Source organism: Agrilus planipennis, unplaced genomic scaffold (genome assembly GCF_000699045.2).
Source record: "Agrilus planipennis isolate EAB-ADULT unplaced genomic scaffold, Apla_2.0 scaffold24, whole genome shotgun sequence".
NCBI classification, from domain to species: domain Eukaryota; kingdom Metazoa; phylum Arthropoda; class Insecta; order Coleoptera; family Buprestidae; genus Agrilus; species Agrilus planipennis.
Window position 1 is genome coordinate 751,409 of NW_020439076.1, and position 18,917 is coordinate 770,325.

Genomic DNA, 18,917 nt, shown 5'->3' on the forward strand with positions numbered 1-18,917 from the left:
AGTCAGTGTACGTACATTTATGTAGGTACATATATTTTGGCATTTCATTAATTTAAATGGTATTTTGCTGGAACAGAGATGTTCCATGTATAAGTAGATCCACGTGTAGGTACCTGTTTACTGATGGTCCGGAAATTCAAAAGTGTCGGTCATTTTCGAACGTGCAAAATCCTCTCACATAGCGGAAATTTATTTCCAATATCAAAATAAAGCACTTAACGTCGAATCGCATTACTTATGGTGGGTAGAAAGGGTTGAAAAACGAGTTCAATATCGCAGGGGTCTTTAACCACGATCGATAACATAAAAACGACAAATAAATGAGATACATACTTTTTGTAACAACAAAACAAAGGAACCCGAAGTAAATATCTGCCGAAATAAGGGTACAAAATACTTTTTGTTAGCATAAGTCGTTTAACATGCGACCATAAAGAAGAAAAAGAGATGATAGAACATGAACGTAAAGATTGGTGGATTCGTCTGGCATAATTTTGACATCATTGTTGAATAAAAGATCGGTAAGGTTCCCATAGCTTTTCTTCACACAAAAGAAAGTGGTTTTTAATAAAATTACCAATAATTGAGACGCTAATGCGTAAGTAAAAACTATGTCTTGTCAGACTAGTTTTGGTCTTACGTAAATTAAAGACTAAGACTGTACTTATATTGAAAATATCAAGACTAAGACCGAGGAAGACTAAACGAAAAATTATTACTTCCAGTGGATTTGTGAGTTAAATTATTTGAGGCAACTTTAATAAATCCTTTTTTTGAAACAAAAAATTTATTTATGAAGTATCGGTGAAACGTGTGGGTTTAGTTTATAACAGACTTAGGACAATTTAGAAATAGTTTGTAATTTTAAGAGTCTAGAGCGTAAGTATTGTTAGGATAAGCAACAAAAATGTTGTACAAGAAATTCCCGAATCATCTGCTAGGTTAAAACTTTTTTTTTTAACTTTTGGCTGTTTCATTCCCACCAGCCAGTAATGTTGGTGGGCGGGCAGTCCCTCCGGACTATGCCGGAAGGTAGGGCAGAAGGCCCTCTTCAGCTTGCTTTCAGGAATCGTGGGAATGGGTGGGTGGTGGTTCGGGTGAGAAAGATGAGACGGACGAAATGAAGACAGAAGAGAATGAAAGATTATCTGTGGAATATTACTGCCTCAGCATTTGCCTAAGTGATCCAAGGAANTGTATGTAGTATCGGTGAAACGTGTGGCTTTAGTTTATAACAGGCTTAGGACAATTTAGAATTAGTTTGTAATTTTAAGAGTCTAGACCCTAAGTATTCTTAGGATAAGCAACAAAAATGTTTTACGAGAAATTCCTGAATCATCTGCTAGGTTAAAACTTTTTTGAGTCTTATTTAAGAGCTTGGCAGCTAGTCGCAGTCAGAGTTGAATCAGTTCTTGAAGACAACCAGTTGTGGGAGCTCGGTTCTGTACAATTTCATGTATCATTGCAATATTTTTTTATGTCGTTAATAAACACTTCAATATTCCAAACATCTTTTGACTCCACTATCAATAATCCCACCTGTATTCGAAACTTTCAGTTTTCTTTACTAGATTTTAACACCTTTAGCACTGTTTGAAAAAGGATTTACAAGAATGTCCTCGATGTTAGTCTTCTTTGTTCCTGTGACTGGATAACACATGGTTGAAATATAGAGACAAACTATTTTCTTTTTCGATATTTTTACTTCTTTGACGTTGGAGGAAGGACCAATTCATGCATTGGAGACAGAGTGTCTATGTTCTTGAGTTTTCATAACTCTTACAACTATCGATACCACTAAGATCTTATGTATGAGAGACAGATTCATGAACAAGGTCAAGACTAAACATGTAAAACCAAGACGAAAACCGAGACTACATAAGCAATATAAGAACAAAGGCTTTCAAGGCCAGAATCCATAGTAGAATGAAGATTCGGGCTGTAGGGCCAGACGTTTCGTCGGCTACTGCGGCTGACATCCCCAGTGGTAGCGCTGCGTTGACAACGTGAACGTCTACGAAACGTCTGGACAGAATAGTTCACTTAGACCACGGCCCTATGACCGGAATCTTCATTCTACTATATAGGCAATACCAAGACTAAGATAAATACCAAGACTAGAGGTATTTGAGCAAGACCAAGACTGAATAAGCAAGGCCAATACACTAAGACAGAGATGGTCGTGTGACATAGTATCCATACATTCATATTCAAGTCACTGGTACAAAGTTGGTACATCTAAAGTTTATTTAAAACTGCAAGCACCTACTTACCTACTGTGTCAGTCGGACAATTAGCAATCGTTTAAAAGGCGAAATCAATAATTGTAATGAATAATGTCAAGAGAAATGAAGTCGAGAGTTGCAGAGATGCAAGGTGGTGAGGCGGATTAGCGTGTTACGAGAACTTAAAAACCCGTTAACGCATCAAGATCTTTAATAACAACCTAGATTTTGTTTTCCGGAAGATGAAAGGAAACGGCTTTGGAATCTGTTTGATAGAGAAAAAACCGCCAGCAAAATGACCATTAAAAGACAAAACACACACCCCCAATTCGTATTAACGACACGTCTGCGTTTTCTCAACATCCTTTTAGACTTTATTTAGAGCAAGAAACCGTCAGATACTTAAGTGTTAACATTGGTTCGTTTATTACGCAGATTGCCGCTTCGATGTACTTATGAGGCAAAGAAAATGGCTTGGCGTTCCTGTTTATTTTGATTATTTTCCTTTAGAGCTTCTCGTATATAAATACTAAATTCAGATACATCTACAAGTATTTTCCACGCTCTATATCATAAAAGCAAATAAACTTCGTTTCGCACAGTTATTTCGATATGAAATTGGAATATTCAGAAACGTCTCTGAGGACTTAAATTGGAACGGTTTCTTTATGTGCACAACCTCGCGAGTCAATATTTATGAAGACGCGAAAAAAGTTCCGCACGCACTGACTTACTTATACACACACATGTGTATGTGTATACCTACCTATGATATAGTATATGTATACGTACCTACTTATAGCGAATACACATAAAGTTTAAGCGCATACGTTCGTACACGTTTCAGAATCGTTCAATACATTTTTATATTTATAAATGACTGTATTTGAATGCACGACGTATGCAATAGCCGAATATTTACAAGCTTTGAGCACCAGCATTTTATTTATTGCCGATGGCAAATAGTATCTGTGTAGGTATGTAGGTGAACTCATATGGAAGAGTTGTTTTTATTCAAATTTTTTGTTTTCCGCTTAAACAACCTCGTTGTTGGAGAATGAAAATGTGTACCTACATGGGATGTTGCATGATAAGTGGTCGAAAATATATGGAATAAAATGTGGAGATTTAAAGATCATTATGTAACTTGTGCTGTTTAAGACAAAGTTATTGGATCGACGGCTCATAGCCGTATTTGGATTTTTATTTACAAGAACGGAATCTTAAAAATCAATAAATACTACCCTAGACAAAAATTTTCAGTCTCTCTCTAGTCTCTCAGAGTCTTTCAGCGTCTCTGAGAGCGTCTCTCACAGTCTTTCACAGTCTCTCAGTTATTGCCTAGGTGTTTTTATAGATCTCTCACAGTCTCTGTATGAGAGACTCGAACGATAAAATTGTTAATTCAAAGATTCGAGTCTCCCACAGAGAGACTGAATGAATAAAACTGAAAAACTGAGAGACTCGAGTCTCTCGTTCAGAGACTGGATACGAAATGAGGATCTCTCTATGAGCGACTCGAGTCTCCGTTCAGAGACGCTAAACATTTTTTTTGACAGTCTCTCTCGGTGACACCAAAGAAACTCGATGAGAGACGGAAACTCGAGTCTCGCTTTCAGAGACTCTGAGAGACTGAACATTTTTATCTCGGGTAACGATAGAGTTTTCCTTAGAAATTCATAAAGCTTAAAATTTGATTGTTGTAGGACCGTCTTCATGAATGAATAAAAAATCAACTGCTTTTCCGAGATGGGGCATATGGAAATTTTACAGAAATGAATATACGGGTAACTAGCCGAAAAACTAGCAATGTAAGTGGAAAACGTCCCCTTAAAACACCACCGGAAAATACCCCTTGTGATAATCTCAAATGAACCATCTGGCAGAACCAATAGAGTGATTTTTTGGCTCCTGCCATTTGATTTTTACTAATGATTTGGGCATGAGGCGGGTCGCTGCGAAATTCATACTAAAATTGCTCGACCAAAAACAGTATCGCATTAACGACGACCCAAATTTGTCCAGAGGGTCATAACTGGTGACGAATCATGGATTTATGATAATGACGTGAAAACCAAAGCTTGATCATCCCAATAAAAAGTGCCGCACGAGCCAAGACCGAAAAAAACGATGCAAGTTGCTTACAGTTTTCTTCGATTGCAGGGGCGTGGTGCATCATGAGTTCTTGCCACAGGGAAGAACGGTCAATAAGGAATATTACCTGCAAGTTATGCGCAATTTGCGCGAAGTAGTCCGCCAGAAAAGCCCGGATTTGTGGAAGAACAAAAATTGGCTTTTGCATCATGATAACGCCCGTGCTCACACATCGTTGCTTGTGCGCGAATTTTTGGCCAAAAACAACACAGTAATAATGTCGGAGCCACCGTATTTCCCAGATCTGGCCCCCTGTGACTTTTTGTTGTTCTCAAAACTAAAGAGACCCGTGTAAGAACACATTACATTACATATATTACGATTGAGGAGATAAAGACGGCATCGAATGAGGAGCTGAACAAGATCACAAAAAATAACTTTTTGAAGTGCTTCGAGGATTGAGAACAACGTTGACACAAGTGTATAATATCTGGTGGGGATTGCTTTGAAGTGGACAAAATAGATATTCATGAATGAATAAATAGTTTTTGAAAAAACAGAAAATTGACGATACTTTTTAAATCGACTTCGTATAACAGCACAGAACCCTCAAGGAGCGAGTCATACTTGTTCTTTATTTTTCATCTGGTCTCCATTTTCATTAATTTGATAGTGTCGAATTTAGAACATTCCGTTTCCATAAGTCATGTGGGATTCGATTGCAATGGTTCCCGTTATTGCTATTTATACTTTCTGCGATAAAAGAGAAATTCGTCTATATTGACTGGAATGGAAGAAGTAACCAGAGTTGGTCGTGTAGTTTAACAAACGCTACAGATTACTCTAAGGGATGAAGTCGTTGCAGCAGTCGTTCCATTTCTTTATTGACCCTACCGCAGTGCAATAACCCATCCCGGCATGTACGTGTATATCTGTGTACACGCCAGACTATGTTCCCCATTCGGGGGACTTACATGCGAAATTCTATTGAAGTCGAAAGACACCTGCTACTTTAAAAACTACGCCTTGAGAATATTGTGCTCGCTAGGAACATGAAAACTTGGCGAGAATGGTTCCTGCAAACGAACGAAATACCGTCTTAAACTGTCTCTAGTAGACCAACCCCTTACTTCGGACACGATGGAGTGTAAAAATTTTATACGTTGAATACAGTGTTTTAAACTTTGCTACATTATGTTGTTTTGAGAAAGGTCATACAGAATAAGCTATTGATACGAAGGTAATCTGTGACCTGTCAGGTGTGCATTTCTCACTGATTGACACAAGTTTTTTTTTTTTTAAAAAGAGGATTGAAACGATAGAAAACAGGAATCATTAAAAAAAATAGCACATATTTACAGAAATTGTTTGTTATCCTGACAATAGTAATATTATAAAATAATTCGAAGTGGTCTGTATTCTGTCAAAACTGCCAGACGCGGATCGCGATTTCGATATTTTTAGATCACATCAGCGCGTCGCAGGCAGTTCCGACAGAACACAGACCAACTTTTATTTGCTGTCTTAACAGTGCGTTTTAGAAAATACTACCAATGGCGCAGTAAACGCCATCTGTAGCCCGATGCTACATTTTAGGATTACGTATGCTCCAACAAGGTCCACAGTATTTTCTAAAACGCACTGTTAAGACAGCAGGTAAAAGTTGGTCTGTGTTCTGTCGGAGCTGCCTGCGACGCGCTGATGAGATCCAAAAAGATCGAAATCGCGATCCGCGTCTGGCAGTTTCGACAGAATACAGACCACTTCGAATTATTTTATTCGATTAAGCTAACGTGCCTATCACGTTGAGGTTGGCTACGCCGGGATTCGTTTTNGCAAAAATGTATTTTGCATTTTACAAATACAAAATACATTTGGAAATATATTTTAAATAAAATACAAAATGCTTTTTTAAAAAAAGTATTTAAATGCAAGATAAAAATAGGTATTTTTTATTTTGTATTTGCATTTTAAATGCAAGTATTTCAAATAAATCACATCTCTGGAATTGGTTCACTAGTTCCAGAGATTGCTTTCTTTATGCAACAAATAAAAAATAAAGAAGACAAATGTCTCCTTAAGTGGTGTCCCAATGGGGTAGATTTTCCACCATTTCTTTTACACTAGAATCATTTTTGTTTTCTAAATCTTCATAGGTAACATTAGTGTAAATTAACTATAATATATCTTGTGAAATTTTGACATTGTTACATCGTTTTTGACAATTACATGCCCATACAATTTGTTGTGGTGAATATCCAAAACAAATTTTTCGTTTTTTAACTTTCATCCGTTTAATTGTGCTCATACCACAACGATGAAGAAATAATGAGAGGAAAAAGAAACGGTTTCTTTAAAAAATCTTTGTCGTGCTCTCGTTGGCAATCAGTTAAAAGAGTAATTCATGTTGACAAGAAGGCGAACAAGGGAACCCTCTGCTTGGAACATTTCAAGATTGAGTGACAGATGGAGTTGGCTGTCATGCGGAGCTTTTAGTGTGCTTTTAAAAAGTCGAAGGGAACGCAAAGTAAAAGAGCGGAATAGAAATGCGGTCGACAATATATACGACAAATGGGTTAAATACATTAAAAAAACACGATTTTATGCCTATCATAAATGTCAGATCCCAAATAGCATTGCAAACACCAAACAAATGCGTCCATTAAACAATTTCAAACACATATCGAATGTGATAGGTATGTAATAACATATGAGGTGACTGGGAAGTACTCGTAAGGGCTCTTGGAATTTTAGTCATCTAAGGATTTTCACAGAGTTGATTTGGAACTGTCTGTACTAATGATTTTGTGAATTTTTCTTGGGGTTTGCACTTCTGTCTAAAACTGTACAGTCAATTACTGAATTTTAAACAAACTTGTCTCGAAATTATTGGTGCATCCTTGTGATGATAATTACTATCAAGCTCCATGATGAACTAGCTAAAGTAAGCCTCCTTCGCCAGGCAGGGTCAATTGAAAAATTTTTAATTCTACCTATATGTTAATTCGGCCAAGACGTCAAAACTTCTCTAAATAAAGCAGCTAAATACTGCTTTTCCTTCTTAGTTAACATCCACCAACGTTTGCTACTTATTTCAAAAACACCCTGTATACCAATTACCCAAAAATAGTGTATCTTTCTTATTATATGAAGAAGGTACAGAATTGGAAAATGGTTTTTGACTTGACAACGTCTTATAATTCGATGGAGCCGGCTACACGCACGAAAAAACATGACTCATGCGGCGTTACCTCGCTCTGAGGCGTTCCATTTAAGGCTTGAAGTGCAAGCGAGAGCGCGGANGGTATTTGCTCACTTTTTAAATATTGAAGTTTTTCTGGACTAATAGTGGTGTTTGCACTATATCACCAGCTGCGAAGATTGAGTACGATTTATATATTTTTTTGAAGTGATTGAGATATAGTTTTTCTATTTTTATGTTACAGTTACTTCAGTTCAGCAACAAATAATTCTTCTACGTGCTTCCTTATTTGCCTTTGTCACCCGTTTTAATTGGAAAGGGTTGCAAATAATTTTACTGATGTCAAATCAACATCAATCAATTTATATCAAACTATTTACAACCCCATTTTGTTTCTGACCTGTTGCACATTGTAATAAGAGAAAGAAATGGAATCTATAGTTTCTTTAGCTTTAGCTTTGGGTTCATCTACTAAATTAAGTTTTTCGAATTGTTTTCTAAGAATTTTGGATTACACGTATCTATTTATAGGCACATCAGAATGTCTTCTAGTTTTCAGTTTTACACAGCTGGCGTAGGTATATCAATTCGATATTTTTTTGAGGGCTACTTTGTCGTAATTCATAGAATTTCGTAGTTCCTTGCTAAAGGTACGATAACTGGTGATTTAGCAGATGCTGATGTCAGTTTGAAACTGCAAAATTCCATGGACAATGACATTGAACCTGGAAAATAATATCGATCCAACATTTTAGATCACCCACTTCCAAGGAGTTTAGAATTTCTTGGGTTCTTTTCAGTTAAAGAATTAGAAGGCATTAATGGAATGTCTCTTTGTTCCCTTTTTAAGCTTCTTATACCTTTAATGGCCAATGTGAGCAACATTCATTCATCATTTTATATATTGTTGGTTTGGTGATACTGGCATTTTACAAATAGAAAATACGTTTGGAAAAGTAATTTGAATAAAACACAAAATAATATAAGAACAAAGGCTTTCACGGCCGGAATCCAGACGTCAGCCGCAGTAGCTGACGAAACGTCTGGACACAATAGATCACTTAGACCACGGCCCTATAGCCCGAATCTTCATTCTACTAAAAATACAAAATACTTTTTTAAAAAAAGTATTTAAATGCAAGATAAAAATAGGTATTTTTTATTTTGTATTTGCATTTTAAATGCAAGTATTTCAAATAAATCACATCTCTGGAATTTTCTATGTTCAGTAATCATTTTGCCTTACCTGTGTAGGATTAAATAGGCATGGAAACAACTTTCATTTTCGACTTTTAAATACACTTATTGTATTGGATTTTAACTCTTTTTTTTTTTTTTAAACGAATTACTGGCTTGTTTAGCGTAGAATTAAGGTAGGCATATGACGTGAATACTAAATAAAGTTTACTTAACGTTGCAACACAGTATTAACTAATTAATAGCGTAGATATTTTGTAATTTCGTTGAATATCGATGTTTCAAAATTATTACTACACACAATTTTAATGCAACTATTTCCTCTCACCTATACTATTTTACTTCTTAGTTACTATCATCAAACTACGTAATTTTTCGGTAATCTTCATACGCCTTAAAATCATCAAAATTCTTTAAACATGATATCTAACCTATTCCCGTCATATTATTTTGGGTATTAAAAAATCATTGGCTATAAAGTTTTTGAATACCCATATCGTCCATGAAGTCATCCGTATTAAAAAAAAAATAAGAAAGTTGTTTTGAAGAGATCTATAAATTACTTAAAGATCAACGTTACATGGATAATTACAATAATTCAATGTTATTTTTAACAAGGTTGTTATAAAGGTAACAGAATTAAAAAAAAAAACTTAAAAGCATAGACAGTATATTACTATATGGATTTTGCAATCTGAATAAATTTTGACGTATTAGCAGTTCCTTATTCTCGCATGCTTCTTTTCTCTTTGTAGTACAATTTAATAATACATTACGAAATACCCAAATTTATAAAATGTTTGCTAATACAGAAAAGAAAATATTAAATTATTTCAACATAGGTACGTATCGACAATATTATAGGACATTGGACATCTTCAATTTGGTCAATTCCTTTAGAAAAACTCCGAAATACATTCTGAGATTAAATTTCAGATAAGGGCAACCTAAACTTACCATAACCTACTTTTTTATACCTTTTCATGTTTAGTTTATGGTTAGTAAAGGTTTGATTCCCATTAGGTATATATGTATTTTATAGATCCGCTTTAAATACGGTTTCGGTCGGATAAAATATTTTTACAAGAGCAACAATATCCAAGAAAGACCTGATTGCAACATCAATGACTAAAAATTAATAAATCAACAAAATACAGAATCNGCGTCTGGCAGTTTCGACAGAATACAGACCACTTCGAATTATTTTATTCGATTATGGTAACGTGCCTATCACGTTGAGGTTAGTTACGCCGGGATTCGTTTCAGCAGGTAGATATCCATATATTTAAATGGACCTTCTTGGATCATACGTAATCCTAAAATGTAGCATCGTACTACAGATGGCGTTTACAGCGCCGTTTGTGGTATTTTTTAGAGAGAAAAAAGCTCATTATATTCTCGACTCTTGTTCATTAAACATACTTTTCATTACAATGAATAGTTGTGCGAGTCGAAAACAAGCGTTAAAGCCTTTAATATGTCTTCAAATATAAATAAACATCTCGTTGATATTTTCAGTAGTCAATGGTACCAATAACGGCACATTTGAGCAATGCAATTGTAGTGGATAAAATGGTCAATTTTTCCGTGCAGTACTGTACGGATTATACGCTCCTCACCGGTTAAAAGTTTGGCCGAGAGTTGTTTTCTTCCTTTTCTGGCTTAGTGCTGTTCTTTTCTACTTTGCGCCGGTCAAACTGAAGGTCACATCACTACAGAAACTAAACGAAGTATAGTACAGCTCCCAAAAATTTTCGCGACATTTTCTTGACGTATGAATATGCAACCAAGTATATACCCGAATTTAGCGGTAATATATGTGATTTGAATTAGAATATGTGTATATGCAACCAAATATACATCCGAACAGATATTTAGACCGGCATGCTTCTTTGCTACTACTTAAATACGACAAGATTACCTTAATTAATAATTGCGACTAAACGAAAGTGGGTCTATGACAGATTTAATACAGTTAATAATGTAGTGTTTATGAAACATTTGGTACTTATGTCTATAGAACAATAATTCTGATACGTGTTTTATTAGAAGGATGCAAATTTAACTAAATTCTACAAAATACCTTAAAATATACATTATCTGAACTTTAGCATAGTAGAAACATTTAGGGGTTTTACTAAATTGATCCAGAATACTCTATTTTTTCATGTAAGGACCACAAAGGCAAATTGCAGAGCGAGAACATCAAAGTAATTGTTCCATTAAGGGTCATTAGAGCGAACACGTGTACATATATACATATCTAAAGCCTTTCCTGTTAAACATGATGCAATATCTATTCCAATTGGATTGTGATGTATGCATTTACGTACACGTAAACACACAAGAGAAGCCTTTGGCTGGCACATTATGTTAAAACGCGCATTATAAAGGAACTGTAGCAGAACTTCATTATCAATATGACTATACATACGGCAGTAATTGGAAATGTATTGCGATTGTCATGGTTTGTTTGGTATAAAATAACAAAATGACCCAATATACTAATGTTGTGATGGTACAAGCAGAAGCCTTCACAGCAGAAACAGAAGCAAATAGTAAATTTTTGCGGAACCGGAAACTGATGCGGAAGTATAATGATTTTAGATTATTCTTTAATGCAGTGTTCGTGACTAGGGTTGCCTCCTTTTCAGGCTTTACATAAAGTATTTCTCGACCAAAAGGTTAAAAAAAAGTACTCATCACTATATAGGCAATACCAAGACTAAGATAAATACCAAGACTAGAGGTATTTGAGCAAGACCAAGACTGAATAAGCAAGGCCAATACACTAAGACAGAGATGGTCGGGTCTAGCAGATTAGGAACAAATTGACTGTGACAGACGGATAAACAGACACGCGAGTGGTCCTATAACGGTTCCGTTTTCTATTCGGACGTAAGGAACCCTAAACAGCAGGCAAAAGGAGTAAAATGTTATTTATTTGTCATTTAATCGCCAACCGACGTCTCTCCTTTTTGGTCTAAATCCCTATCAAAATATAAGTTTTTATCGATGTGGTTAACAAGTGATTTTACAAGCGACTTTCAATGTCTCTGTCTGATGTAATTAAATAACTTAATAATCTACCTTGAGAAAGGCTTGGACTAACCGGTGATGCCGAATTCCCTCCCGCAGGTAGTTTTGGTTAAAATATAGATGTCGAATTCCCTCCCGGGTACTAGCCGGGTTCCCTCCCGTTCATATCAACTCCGATAATTAAGTTAACGACTACTTACCGATTTTATTTATCGAAAATAAATATATATTTATAGTGCACTTCAGTACTTCAGTAAATTAAAGATAAAATAATTTCAGAAAGAAAACACATATCAGTTATGAATATAATTTTAAAATGGTTTCCCACTACCTTAACAAATTCAATGTTTGAAAATTCGTGTGCGTATAGCTTTTTGGTGCAGTCATCTAGAAAAACTTTATTAGTTTTAGCCGTTGGGAGGCAATTGATGCATAATTNTAAAATTTGCCGGCTATAACGTTGCATTGACGCTAATAGGTACTTGATAAACATAAACGGTTGATAAAAATACGTTTACAATGTTACGGAGGGACCGCTAAAAGCTGGAGTAGATACTTGCGCAATATGCAGCTTTGCAACAAGCAATCCCATTTAAATTGTATTTTGAAAACGGCCAAGTTCAGCCAACAGGTAAAAATAACAAATTTTTACGACTTGTTTTACTGTTCCAATATACTGATTTTCAAACAGACGAGAAAGAAGATTTTGTTAAGTTCCGATAAGCTTCCGCTGTAATAATGCAGACCCAGATGTAGATGCGGATGTGCAAATGTATGCGGAACTTCCGTAATTACGGAAACGAAAGCAGAGGTCTGTTGCAAGACTAATACAAGGTGATATATTACGTACCAAGTGGGATAATACAACTGCTACATGGTAGGAGCGAACTTTTTAGAAAAACTTGTAATTGAACATCCAATGCAAGCGACCCACAAGGGGTGTATTTTACTTGAAAACCGAAGTCCAAAAGATTACGTTACGACTGTCGCTTAGAAAAACGTGGGTGACGAATATAAACAATCATATACGTCAAAAGTTAACAAACAATTTATATTGATCCTGTTTTGAGATTTTGAAAGACCGTTAAAATTTAATATCCTTCGGGTCTTTTGTGGCAAACGGTCGGCGGAAACTGGGCGTTTCATAATGAGAACGATGACAATGGTCGAACGTAAACTAGGTAAAATTATGTCCTGGCACGAACCATTCTGATTGTGAGTTTTATTGTTTCACTGATCTTATTGTTTTATATGATAATACATGTCAAAGCTCAAATATTAAATGTATGAAATTGAATATGCAGCCCTTAAGGGTTAAACGTTACAAGGTACCAATGCTAATAGTATATGTGTGTCAAATATGATTAAAAACAATAATACCTATAACAAATCAATGATTAGTAGATGGAGATCTATTAAATTTCCTACATTATTCAAATATTATGGTATAAAAATGAATTTAAGTAAAACAAAAATGTTGGTATGCTAGGGAAAAACAAACAGGGAAAGGGTGAGTATAAAGATAATAGTCGAAAAATTAAAAGTTACCCATTTTCGCTATGTAGAAAGTCAGATCGAAATGTGGTGTTGTAGGCGAATGATAAGGATACCGTTGGACAGAGAAGGTGATGAATGAGGAGGTATTAGAAAGAGTAGCAGAACAGAGGGTGCTATGGAAGTCAATACGAAATAGGCACACGCGCGCGCGCACGCGCGCACACACACACACANCACACACACACACACACACACACACACACACACACACACACACACACCCTCTTCCACGAAAAAAAGAGACCTCTGAAGACGCTCTCCTCTCGTGGTAGCGAAACGTTAGAAAGAAGGGGAGGATAAAAAGGTAGGATATTATGGAAAGGGGCAGATATAAAAGATGAGAAGGTATACTTACTCAGGATAAAGCTATAGTGAAAACAACAGGGATGAGTTGCATATTATGAATCAAGCTGCTAAAAGGAGGGCAATGTTCTATGGGGTGGAAATATAGGGATGGGAAGAAGAAAGACAGGTAGAAGTACTGTACAAAAGATATATAAAATGGGTTTTGAAATCAGAAAGAAAAACTCCAGACTAAGTAGTACTGTACAAAAGATATATAAAATGGGTTTTGAAATCAGAAAGAAAAACTCCAGACTACATAATAAGAAATGAGACAAAATGTGGGAAGGTATGGGAAGAAGCAATAACAAGAGTAAACAGAAGCAAATGTAGTTCAATTCAGAATCGTTTAAAATGTGGTGTTATTGAGAACTGACCATTTTGGTCACAACGTCTAGTGGTTAAAAGTGTAACTAGGACCTCCCTTTCACATTTTCCTTTAGGATTTTTAGCCTCTTTTTTTATTGTTCCGGCTATTTAGTTAGCAGGCATTTACATGCCAAATAAAATCTTTTAACAACTTGGCAAGCGCACTCATTCCAAACTTTATAAAGGTTCTTTGCCGTTACAAAGCCCATGAATTCTAAATTTTTATTTGTGTTAAAGGTGTTTCTTTAAAGAACGTGGCACTTATTCCCGTCGTAAACCACGGAAAGGTACCGCGTTATATGCAAAAGAATATTTTACGTTCCAATATTCGCTTTTTTTTTATTCCGTTGCTAGCATTTTTAAGAGCTTTGTAACTTTTAGGTTACTTTTAGTGTAAAGAGCTGTTCACTTAAGTAAAATTGAAAACTGAAAACCATTCCACTGAGTATCTATTATTTGTAACGATCTCCAACTGTTTTCTCTTTGTTAATATTTCAAAAAATGCGTTGAAATCGTACTAAAAGAAAGAAAGTATTTAAAAAATACTTATGTGCTACATTAAATATATAAACATGCTTTTATACAGTTTAAAGAAACTTCAATAAGTAATTATGTACCTAATTAGAAAGAATTAGGAGAATAGAGGTCAGAAGTCAATGAGAACTAGGCGAGATAAGTTAGTATAGTTAGGACGTTCAAATATGGCATAGTCCCAAATAAAACTGTCTTTTACTTTCTTCTTTTAACTTGCTGACTAGACTAGAGCGGTTGCTCACGACAGACGTTATTGGGAATATCGTAAACACAGAAAAGAGATGCCAAGTAGGAATTGCAGCGGACACTAATAAAAAAAAGGAATAACATTAAGGAATAATTGATGCAGACAAGCTAAATTCATCGGTTCAATATTTTCAGGAATTTGGAAATGCAAAGACGTTTGTTTGAAGATATAATTCCAACCAGGCAGTTATAAAGCCGACCCCGGTCTCTTGCGAACCTAAGCAACCTCTACACCGCTTACTGTTTTTCGGTTATCTCTTTTCTTTTTGTCTGTGCTACACATGAAGCATTTCCTAATTTAACAAGGACGTGTTCAAAACCCAGCAAATGACTAGAGTCCCACGTGGAAACAAGAGAGAAGATACGTCCGTTTTCAGAGACAATTTATTGCGGACTATGTCAATTTTGATTGTCTCAACTATAGAACACTTCTCAGGCATGAAGGCCTAGTTAGACACATATTAGAAGCAGAAACAGGAGCTAAGAGGAGAAGAGGTAGACCTAGATTAGATTACTGTTCGAAAATAGTTAAGGATGTGGGATGTTCTAGTTTTAGGGAAATGCGAAGATTAGCTCAGGATAGGAAAAAGTGCAGGTGCGTGTCCAATCAGACTTAGGACTGACGACCTTATGGTGATTCTGTACCTAATTGTTTTCACAGTTTGATGTTTACAGCTTATGTAAAGTCGTAAAACACCTTTAAGTAATTGGTTTGACGGAATAATACAAAAATTTACCCTGACTTAATTATTTTAGAACTATGTAATAGCGTTTCCATGTTAGATAACAAACATTGAAGTTATTAAGGACCTCAGCTTTGCTATTTTTTGGCCAAAAAGATACATTGTTTGCATCCGAGTTAAATCTTACAATATTAGGAAAGTAGTTAAAATTTTATTTTACTCCTTTTTGTGACTCGTTAAATTTTTTATATTGATTTTCACAAAATAAAATTACATTTTACAAACTGATAGGTAGGTATTGTTACCATTGGTAATGCTGATGCTATACAATTTATCAATTTTACTGACTTACATTTTCCTTAGAGAATAACAAACTGTCGTTAACCGTTGGAAAACGCATTTGATGCATCATTTGATGTAGTCTTTAAATAATAAAACAAGTCTGTAAACGAGATAACTTATCGTCCATCAGCTAAGTGCCGTTTATACACATGCAACTCTCTGGATACATGTGTACGCCAATAACTCTGCTTCTTCCACGATGCGACGGTTGTATAACATTATTTTACAGCTACCAGAAGTGTCTTACTTTACAAAATTGGAAAGGACTTAGCTATAGTTACTTTGTGGACTTTAAAACTGAGCTGCACTATCAATACGAGTGCAGAATATAAGAAAAGAGATAGTTCGTAGGCTTTCACGGCCAGTGTCTAACTGATGATGAAGAGCCTTAGGGCTTTTCTGCCGTGGTCGAATTCTGATTGCAGACGTTTCGCCACGACCAGCCGCCGATCATATATCGTGAAGCATTGAAGATGCCAACTATTAAACATGGCGAAATGTCTGCAATCAGAATTCGACCACGACAGAAAAGACCAGAACCTTTTCATGATCAAAAAATAACAGACTTTGGTAATAAATAAATAAAATAATACAAACTTAGGCTTAAGTGACTTAAAAAAAATTTAGTTTGATGCTCGAGCTAATCTTGTTAACAAAAGTTGTAGAGTTAGACATCCAATTCTGACTTTTGTTGATTATAGAAAATTTTAAAATTATCCGTAAGATGTGGAATATTTCTTATGCAGACGGTATAGTTTTGGTAGCGCATAATTTGTGAGTATTGAAGGGAATAGTGGGAAGGCTAGAAAGATATTTGTTAAGGAAGTGGTACTTAAACAGTGAAATGTCGAAGGTAATGGAGGTTGGGGAAAAGAGAGGAAGAACGGGGGAGGAGAAAAAGATAGGATAGTAAAGAAAGGGATAGAGTTTGAAAAACTGAGAAGGTGTACTTACTCAGGATATAGCTATAATGACAACAGCAGGGATGAATTGCATATTATGAATGTAGGGAGAGCAATGTTGGAAAGTTTGGGTCAGAAGTTCTGTAAGGATAACCAGTGTAGAAGAATGATATTATTTAAGGTATCGGGGAGAAGCATAGTGTTCAATGGGGTGGAAATATCAGGATGGGAAGAAAAAAGACAGGTAGAAGTACTATACAAAAGATATATAAAATGGGTTTTGAATTTAGAAAGATATGACTATGCAATAAGAAGTGAGATAAGATATGGGAAGAACCAATAAATGTTACTACCCTTAACATACGAGGAGGGATTGGAAAGACTGGAAGAAGGAGATATAAGAAAATAAATTTGGAGGAGGAAGGTAATAGAAATGGAAATAAAAAGTATATATGATAGAGAAAGAGAGAGAACCTTAAAGAGATTCAAAATAAGTCCGAAGCAAATGAGGGAATGGTGTAGGAAAGGGAAAAAAGTTGAAACATAGGGGGGAAATAGATACAAGGAAATAATTAGGGGAGTGGATTTAAGAAAAATAGAGGGATCTACATGTATGGTGGGTATGAAGGGAATCATATGGAGGGACCGGCAGGGAGAATAAGTGCCGAAATATATATTTAGAAGAAGGGAGAGAAATAAGCGTGGTAGCAAGATTTAGGGCAGAGAACGAATGTAGGGTTTGTGAATATTGGAAAAAGGGAGAAGAGAGAAGATATAGGATGTGTAAAAGAGAAGAAGAGAGCTTAAAACATGTATTGGAGGATGTGAGAATGGTAGAATATGGGAAGAATGTTATTAGTTGGTGAATGAGAATGAAGTCATTTAATGAGAATTTTAAAAAATAGAAATAATTTTTGAATTGTAAAGGAGAGGAATCGCTAGGAAAGTAAGGGCAGGTTTAAGGAAGATATATTAGATAATGGCAAAGAAATTTCGTTCATGTATAGTTTTATGTTTGTGTGCAAGATATAAGGGTGTAAAAATAAAAATGCGGTGAAGTAGTAGCAGATTTAGTTTGTATTGTAGTTATAGGATAGAAATAGTAATATTATTTATAATGTTAAGTGTATAGTATAGTCAGTGTTGCAGAAGGAAATTTTGAAAGTTTGGTGTAAGGATTCACGTAAGGATAACTTAAGGTTTAATAATGATTACTTCTATATTCGCAAAGAAATATGATTAATACATTGTAGGGGATGTGTAGAGGATTAAGTTCAAGATAATTAGTGATTATAATGATAATTAGTAATGAGCAATCGGCACCTTCAGTTTTGGTCTTGGTTCTGCTTTCCAACAGCGCGTCTTCGCCTTGGTCTTGTTCTTGTGAGATCGGGTCTTGTTTTTCTTTAACAGTTTGTTAAATGTGCATGACCGAGGCAAATGAATACAATACTATTTTTTGTACTTATTACTAGAAATGTATAAAGGGTGGAACCTGTCTTTTAGCGCTTAACAAGGAGATCGTTCATAATATTGATGATAAAGATTTTGTAGAAGAAACTGTTTGAAACGTTAGTTAGGAAGATTGCTAGTATTTGGTTACCCAAATCATCGTAACGATATTTTGTTAATTACTGTGATGGACACATTATCCCCTTTGTATTCCATTCTTGTTTAAATTTTTTCAAAAATATTCGCGTGGTAAATACATTTCTCACTAACTGCTTTCTTATCTGCCGTCTTTACCCCGTAATACTGAAGCTACGATAAATGAAGGGATCATCACAATTTCAAGAAAAACTATGTACTATGTACATCCACCCTGAAATACTACAGCGATAGTTTTTTGAACAGTAAAAGCCATTAAACAATGTTTGCTATTAAGTCCTTTGGATCCTTACTGAGTTGCGTAAATTAATAATAAATAATCAATGAAATAAGTGGTCTGTATTCTGTCGAAACTGCCAGACGCGGATCGCGATTTCGTTCTTTTTGGATCTCATCAGCGCGTCGCAGGCAGCTCCGACAGAACACAGACCAACTTTTACCTGCTGTCTTAACAGTGCGTTTTAGAAAATACTACAAATGGCGCAGTAAACGCCATCTGTAGCACGATGCTACATTTTAGGATTACGTATGCTCCAACAAGGTCCACTTGTGTGGATATCTACTTGCTGAAAACGAA

The 18,917-nt window shown here is 35.5% G+C and overlaps 1 protein-coding gene across 1 annotated transcript in view; it reads right to left on the bottom strand.

The window, feature by feature from the left end:
• The window catches only part of LOC108741434 (discoidin domain-containing receptor 2-like), a 388,424-nt gene that overhangs the window by 28,474 nt on the left and 341,033 nt on the right, over positions 1 to 18,917 (bottom strand). The gene's annotated exons all lie outside the window — the stretch shown is intronic.